The sequence below is a fragment of the Choloepus didactylus genome, chromosome 16, assembly GCF_015220235.1.
Source record: "Choloepus didactylus isolate mChoDid1 chromosome 16, mChoDid1.pri, whole genome shotgun sequence".
In the NCBI taxonomy this organism is placed as follows: Eukaryota; Metazoa; Chordata; class Mammalia; order Pilosa; family Megalonychidae; genus Choloepus; species Choloepus didactylus.
In genome coordinates, this window is record NC_051322.1 from 22,445,476 (window position 1) to 22,453,427 (window position 7,952).

Below are 7,952 nucleotides of genomic sequence, written 5' to 3' on the forward strand. Positions count from 1 at the left end.
AGAGAACCTCTTTTGTTGCTCAGATGTGGCCTCTCTCTCTAAGTCAACTCCACAAGTAAACTCACTGCCCTCCCCTCTATGTGGGACATGACTCCCAGGGGTGTAAATCTCCCTGGCAATGTGGGACATGACTCCTGGAGCTGAGCCTGGCCCTGGCATCACGCATGGGACTGAGAAAGTCTTCTTGACCAAAAGAGGGAAGGGAAATGAAACAAAATAAAGTTTCAGTGTCTGAGAGATTTCAAATGGAATTGAGAAGTCATTCTGGAGGTGACTCTTATGCATTATATAGATATACCTTTTTAGTTTTTAGTTTATTAGAATAGCTAGAAGGAAATACCTGAAACAGTTGCACTGTAATACAGTATCCTTGATTTTTGAAGACAATCATATAACTATATAGCTTATATGGTGTTAATTATTGATTGTGAAAACTTTATGGGCCACACTGACTTTACCAGTGTATGGACAAATGAGTAGAAAAATGGGGACAAAAAGTAAATGAAAACTAGTGGGGGGGGCAGGTTATGGGATGTTTTGGGTGTTCTTTTTTACTTTTATTTTTATTCTTGTTTTTTTGAGTAATGAAAATGTTCAAAAATTGAGGTGATGGCTGCACAACTATATGATGATACTGTGAACAACTGTACACTTTGGATGATTGTATGTATGTGAATATATTTCAATAAAATTGCATTAAATGTAAAAAATATGTGAGATAATAGACATTGTGAGCCTTCTTATCTTGGAGTATCAGATGGAAGCAGCTGTCAACATTTCTTAAAACTTTATATCCAATTAATTAACTTTGGGGTTGCATTGAAATTTGCTTCTGGTTCCTCCACTTCGCCTACTAGATTTTTAAGAGCAATTGAAGCCTATGCCCTGGAAACAAAGGAGTTTAAAAAATGAGTGCTGAACCATAATGGTGGAATGAAAAATCAGGATGTGAGCCTGAAGTAGAACAACACAGCTTTTGGTGTTATGTTTCACACCGAGAGCTCTGCTTTTGCTGCTCTTCGTGAATGCCTCTGGAATTCTCTGGGGGTGGCAGTAATGGAGTTCTGGGAGGAAACAGGGGTGTTGCTTGTTGTGGGAGGCTAATGGCCCCAGAAGCACTTTAGGACAAGCAGAGAAGCTTCCAGTGAGCCTTGCCTCACCGCATGCACACAGGCTGCCTGCCCAATCTTAAGAGTGTACAGACGGGCAAGAGTGTCCAAATGAATTAAAATTTCTGGGCTGTGAAGGCTAAGAAACTCAGATTATCTGGAATCTCCCCAGATTTCATGTTTCACCTTGAAAACCTCTAAGACCATCCTTATTAACTTCTTCTTATGGATATTTACCCAAGCAAATTTTCCTCCTCTCTTCCCCTTTCTAAACCAAATATTTTCTAAAACCAAACATCTTTGTCCCTGAGCTAGCGAGATCTTGTTTCCTATGGTTGAAACTGAGACCAGGGAAAGGCCTAGTTACCTTTCATAGATAATTCCAGTAAGCCCTGCTGGCTAATGGACACTCACTGGGGGGTGGCCCCCAGGATCTGCTCAGTGGAGAGTCAACTACACTTAATGTAAAACAAACAAAACCCTTGTGCTTTTATAATAGCAGAAATTTCTCATAATTATGTGATCTTGAGTCCTTCAAAGATCAGAAGTCTTCTGTTATTTTATAGCATTGATTACCCTCTGTTAAAACTGCAGCACATTAAAAATGCATATCCTTTCTTCAATTTTAAGTTTATCATTAAAATTCAAGTTTAATGCTGTAAAGCACCTGTTGGAGGCTCCTGCCACTGAATCCCCTTTCCTCCTTGTTGCTGTCATGTGCAGGTCCCCACACCACCACCACCCCCAATACACCCATCCGCAGAGAAGACCCTTGCACCTGACTCACCATTATTCAGTCCACTTCCACTCCTGGGATATAATCGACATCTGCAATGATGGCCCATCCAACCTGTGGCTTCACAGATCTTTGACCCCCCTCATTGCTAATGGCCTTCTGTTCTCTACATCCCAGCCCATGTCAACACTCTAAACTGCTCCACCTCAAAAATGTGTGATTTAAGCACCAATCGACTCCGCACACCCCACTCTGGAGTGTCGCATGTTCTTTGACATCCCCCAAACCTCCAGTCCATTGTCCCCTTTACATTCTCCTCATTCTGAGACCTCTTGGTCTTAGCTTCTCTGCCCTCCCTGTCTAGCTTAAATTCTGCAGTCTGTCATTTCGATCCCTCTCTTGCAATCACTTCCAAGCTACCTTTCCCTTTGGCCATCTCCTGTTCCTGCTTTCCTGCTTTACCCAAACCTGGACCTGGGTAGCTGAGAACCACAGAAGAATATAAAGCAGCTCAGTTGTTTGTCCCCACTGTGAATTCAAAGTCAACAGCCTCAACAGGGCCTTCATGTTCCTGACAATCCTTCTACTCCCTCACACTCGCTGGGTGACTTGGCTTCCTGCTTCTAGGAGAAAACAGAAACCTTCAAACAGGCCTCCCACTACCAAACCTAGAAACCCGTTTTCATCCACCCCCATGTGCCACCCCTTCCTTTGTTGTTCTTTCTGTTACTATGGATCAGTCATCTCAAGGAGGACTGGACCCTATTCCCTGCCACAATCAGTTGTCTCCTGTCTTATCCACTGGATTCTTTCCATCAGCATTTAAATTCTCCTCCAACCTAGCAGCAGAATAAAGAGGAGGAGAAAAAGAAGAAAAAAAAAGGGAGAAAAAGGCTCTCCCTGGGTCTCACATCCCCTTGCAATTACCACCTTGTCTCGCTTCTTCCCTTTACAGTCAAATGTCTCACTCCTTGTCTATACTTCCTCATCTCCCATTCATTCTTTTACCCCTCCATTCTGGCATTCACCCTTCACAAGCCACTGGAATTCCTTTCATTAACTTTGACAAATACATACATTCCCTAATTCAGTGGATACTTTCTGGTGTTCATTTTATTTGTTCTCTTAATGGCATCTGTCACACATGATCCTTCTTCCTCTGGAAACATTCCATTGTCTTTCCTGAACTCATAACACCACACTCACCTGGCTTCCTTCTCGCTTTCTGGCTTCTCCTATTCAGTTTCTATCACAAGCTCTTTCTCCTCTAGCCGATAAGGCCCTTTTCTCTTCTAACTTTTCAGATCTTCCCACGGCCTTGTTCTCTCCTCTATCTTTACTTTCTCTTCATCAAATACTCTGACATACACACCTCTGTTCCAGGACTCCCTTCTGAGCTCCAAAATCTGTGTGACTGTGTGAGTGTCTATAGTCAATGACCACATAACCACTCTTCTTGGATATCTCAAAGTCGGTATGCCCTAAATTGAACTTATCATCTCCGTTCCACCCACCCCCTAAAAACTCCAGACAAAGCAAGTAGTATGATCAGAGACATAGAGGTCTGAGTGAGAATGCTGGAACTAGGGACTATAAGTGAATCTCTGAGAGTGGACACGTTGGCAGATGGTGAAAAGTGACATAAAATAACTAAGAAGTTTAGACTCTAGCCTGAGGATTTTAAGCAACATCTGTTATTTTTACCCACTCTTTGTTCATTTTACTTTACTTAGGGGGAATTAATCCTTTCCCATTCTCCATACATATGATTTAGATTGAGCTGACTTTATTCTTTAAGGATATTCACCTGACCAATCAGACAAATCTTGACCCACCAGAGCTCCAGATCCCCCAGCCATAGTGATTGCTTCTGGAATGGGCACATGACTTAAGTGAGTCCATGAGAGTCATACATTGGACTTTACTTGGATTATCATTAAAATGGCTTGTTTTTTCCACTGACATTTCTAAAATGATCCAATAGGTTGCATGTCTAGAGTTTACTGGTGACCGTCTTTGTCACCATATGGGAAAGACCTACCTAAGAAGATTATAGCAGAGTCACAGGCTCAGATTTGCATTTTAGAAAGGTTGCTTTGACCACACAGTGGCAAACTGATTCAACTGGAGACAGAGAAATCAATAAATAGGCAGTTACATTAATTCAAATGAGAACCTTGAACTAAGACTGTTGTAGTGGAAAAGAAAGGAGCTATCTGAAAGATGATTTTGGTGGGAGGCTCATAAGAGTAGGTAATCAGTAAAACATGAGAGATAAAGGAGAAGGAGAATTCAAGACTAGCTCCTGGGTTTCTGGAAAGCCTGACTGAGCAGGCAAGTAGACCATTCTTGAGACAGGAAACCTGGCAGGAGTAGTAGGCTAGCAACAGTGTCCTGGGAGTGGCATGGAGGATAACAGGTTCAATTTTGGACAGGATGAGTTTGAAGGTTTGAGGTGCCTGAAAGACATGGAGAAAGAGGCACTCACAAAAGAAAATGAAAAGGAGTGGCCAAAGAGATAGAAGAAAAACAATGAAATGCTGGTTTCTGAGAAATGGGGTGAGGAGAACTAAGAAGTACGAGGTCTCCAACTCATCACAGACCAGAAAGCAAGAACTCCTAGATTCTTCATCTTTCATATTCCCCACAACCAGTCTTGATCTTTACCCTCTATTTTGTCCCCTTCTTCCCAGCTCCATTGACACCACTCTAGTTCTTATTATCTTAACACAATATCCATAGTTTCTCACAGAAGGAAAAACAAAGTTGTAACCACCACCACCCCCAACTTCGACTGGCTTCTCATAGCAGTCTTCCTCCTCCTCCTCCTCTTCTCCGTATTGCTCTTATTGACAGCAGTGTTACTCGAGGAGTCCTTGACCTCATTCAGCAGGAGAATATGGCAAAGGGCAGAGTTGGAGAAGAAGAGCATGGCATACATAGTAGCACTGACTCATAAATACCACATACCACATCTCCTGCTGGCCTCACTTCTTCTCTCCCCAGACTTTCCCAGTGGGATCATCAAGGAAATGGATGGCCTTAGAGCAGACTGAAAAGCAGCAGTTGCTAAGGAAGAAGGTCTTATGTGTGGAGATTAAAAACTGCACATAAGTACAATTTTTTTTTCTAACAGGAACATCAAATTTTATTTTTGGAGTATAAACTCCATGAGGGCAGGAACTCTGTGGATTATGTTCTCCCCTGTTAGCCTCAGCACTGAGCCAGTGCTGGGTACACACTATGCACTTATTAAATGAAGGTATATTAGCTCAGCAACTGATGGGCAGTGGCGATGCGCTCTGGAATTATGTTCCATCTTACAAAACCATACAGCGGTTCAAAACAGGGTTCTGATGCATTCTCAGCACCAAAGCAGGCCCAAAGATCACTAAAGTTAATTAGTTTGTTATCTTCATCATGCTTCAAGTCATCATGCACCATCCACTCCTCTTTCTCAGTTATTAGTAGTCCCCTCAGGGCAGAAAAACTCTCTTCTGTGACTCAAAGATACTCATTTGGAAGAGAAAATGTCTCTCTCAAACAGATCCTTCCTCCAAGGGTGAATTTTCCATTGTAGTAGGGAAAAATGAGGATATTTGCAGAAGCCTATGCTTTCCTGCCTCAAGAAGAGGTTGCATGAATTAATTAGATTGTGTTCTGCTTGCTAATGCTGCCGTTATGCAAAATACCAGAAATGGACTGGCTTTTACAAAGGAGGTTTGTTTGGTTACAAAGTTACAGTCTGAAGGCCATAAAGTGTCCAAGATAAGGCATCAACAACAGGGTATCTTTACTGGAGGATGGCCATTGGTGTCTGGAAAACCTCTGTTAGCTCAGAAGGCATGTGGCTGGTGTCCACTTGCTCCAGGTTGCGTTTCAAAATGGCATTCTCCAAAATGTCAGTGTCACCTTCCAATGGCCATCTTCAAAATGTGTCTCTCAACTGCAGATAGCTGTGAACTCCTTCTGTCTGAGCTTTTCTAGGGCTCCAGAGAACTAATCAAGGCCCATGCTGAATGGGTGGGGCCATACCTCCATGGAAATTATCTAATCGGAGTTATCACCTACTGTTGGGTGGGGCGACCTAATCCAAACGTTCCAACTTAATCCCCACTAATATGTCTGCCCCACAAGATTGCATCAAAGACTATGGCTTTTTCTGGGGGATATAATACATTTAAACCAGCACACCACCATACAGTATTTTGGAGCTGAGAAGGAAATCATATCAGAATCAAATACAATGACAGCATACATAGGAATCATAGAGCCAGGCATGAACTAAGACAGCATCTTCGACCTCCCTTTTCTTATTCATTCAGGATATAAAAATATTCCTGCTGGAATATTCCTACACCCTCCTGTGTTTAAACATGTTTGTGAAATATGATACATAGCTTCTATACTGGGGCAATTTAAGAGGCTATTTTCGTTGTGAATGTAAAATCATACACTGGTCAGATCTCTCCAGCCTGAGTGAAATGGATGGCGAGGCAGTTAACAAGTTCATTTGGATTAAAAAGCACACAACAGGCCTGAACTGCCTGGAAAACATCAATTCCCAATGCTATGGAGAAGGAGCCTCTGAGAGATGACATAGCATTTCTAATAGACAGAACCTCATTTTCATTAGCTGGTCAAAATAAAATAAAATAAGAGCTCTGCATGGGAAACAGCAATGGATTTTATGTATTTGGTTTAGAAGGAAGGAGAGAATTGAGCCAGGGAGGACAAGCCATGGTTAGAGATCACGGGCCAACCTCAGGAAGGCCTTTTCATTCTTTCCTCCTTATCCTGGGCGATGGACTTCGGAATGGCTTGTGATATTGCCTGTAACAAACATTATTTCCATCATAAAGGACTTTGCAAGGCCTCCGTTAATCTTCTTGTTTATGACCTGTACAGATTCAGGCAACTGGAGGACATGGGGAACTGAAATATTTCCATGACAACAGTTTTTTATTAGGGGAAGAAAATGCTAAAATTCTTTTTATGACCAGAATGTTCTGTAATGAATAGTTGGTCAAAAAAGGTTACTCAACAGCTCTTTTACCCAAATAATGTTCCAATGATTAGTTGAAAATTGAGGACAAATATCCAAGACTCCTGGATCCTAATTAAATAATTACTTAAAGATTCTGTTGCTCCAATCTCCCAGCAGGAAACAGCTCATGATAGTAATGTCATGTAGGAGTAGTTTTAAGATTAATTAGCTCATGTTTTCTAAAGTGTGTTTTGAGGTAGTAAAATGAAAAATAGAAAGTTGTTTATTATGCCATTATCATGGTTTTGTAAAAAAAAAAAAAAAATCAAATGCACTTTGTCTCCAATGTGCCTATAATTTATAGGCTTTGGCTCTTATTTCTAATTTTTAAAAAAAATTTTAATAACTATAAGGTCATTGTGAATTGGTTTTATTAGCGTCTCCTGAATCCTACTTTAAGAAACACATACACACACACACACACACAATCTGTCAGCCATGAAGTCACAACACACGTTTCCCAGATCTTCCAGGAAGATCATGAGAATCCCTGCTGATATCATTTCTTGTTTCCACTCCCATTTTTCACTAATTTAGAACATGGGACCACATTTGCAACTATGAATTCTTCAGCACACTCCCCAAATTTGACTTTCTGGTTCATTAAATATTCAGATAAGCAGATATCTGAATTATGAATTTTCTAAAACCCAGAATTCAGTAGAAATATAATAATCAGTAAATTATATCAAAGACAACTTTACCCTTTTTACTGACAAGTCAGAAGGCACTCTCAGGGGTCATAATTAATATTATCTTCATAGTCATTATAGACTTCCTGATCAAAAATGCATAGTAAAAGAAAGTTCACTTTATCTTCTTTTGAAAATCTCTTTTATTTATCCCAATGTGAAATACAAAAATCTATTCCTGGGGAATTTAATGAATATATTTTGTCTGAAATAATAATAGAAACAACCACCCTATAGAGTAAGTAGAATTTTACAGATAAGTAAACTGAGGCTCAGAAAAATTAAGGTGCTAGGTCAAGGTCAAACAGCCAGAATTAGAAGCAAGGCAAGAATGGCTCAGTACCGCCAAATGTGGTCTACACCATGAA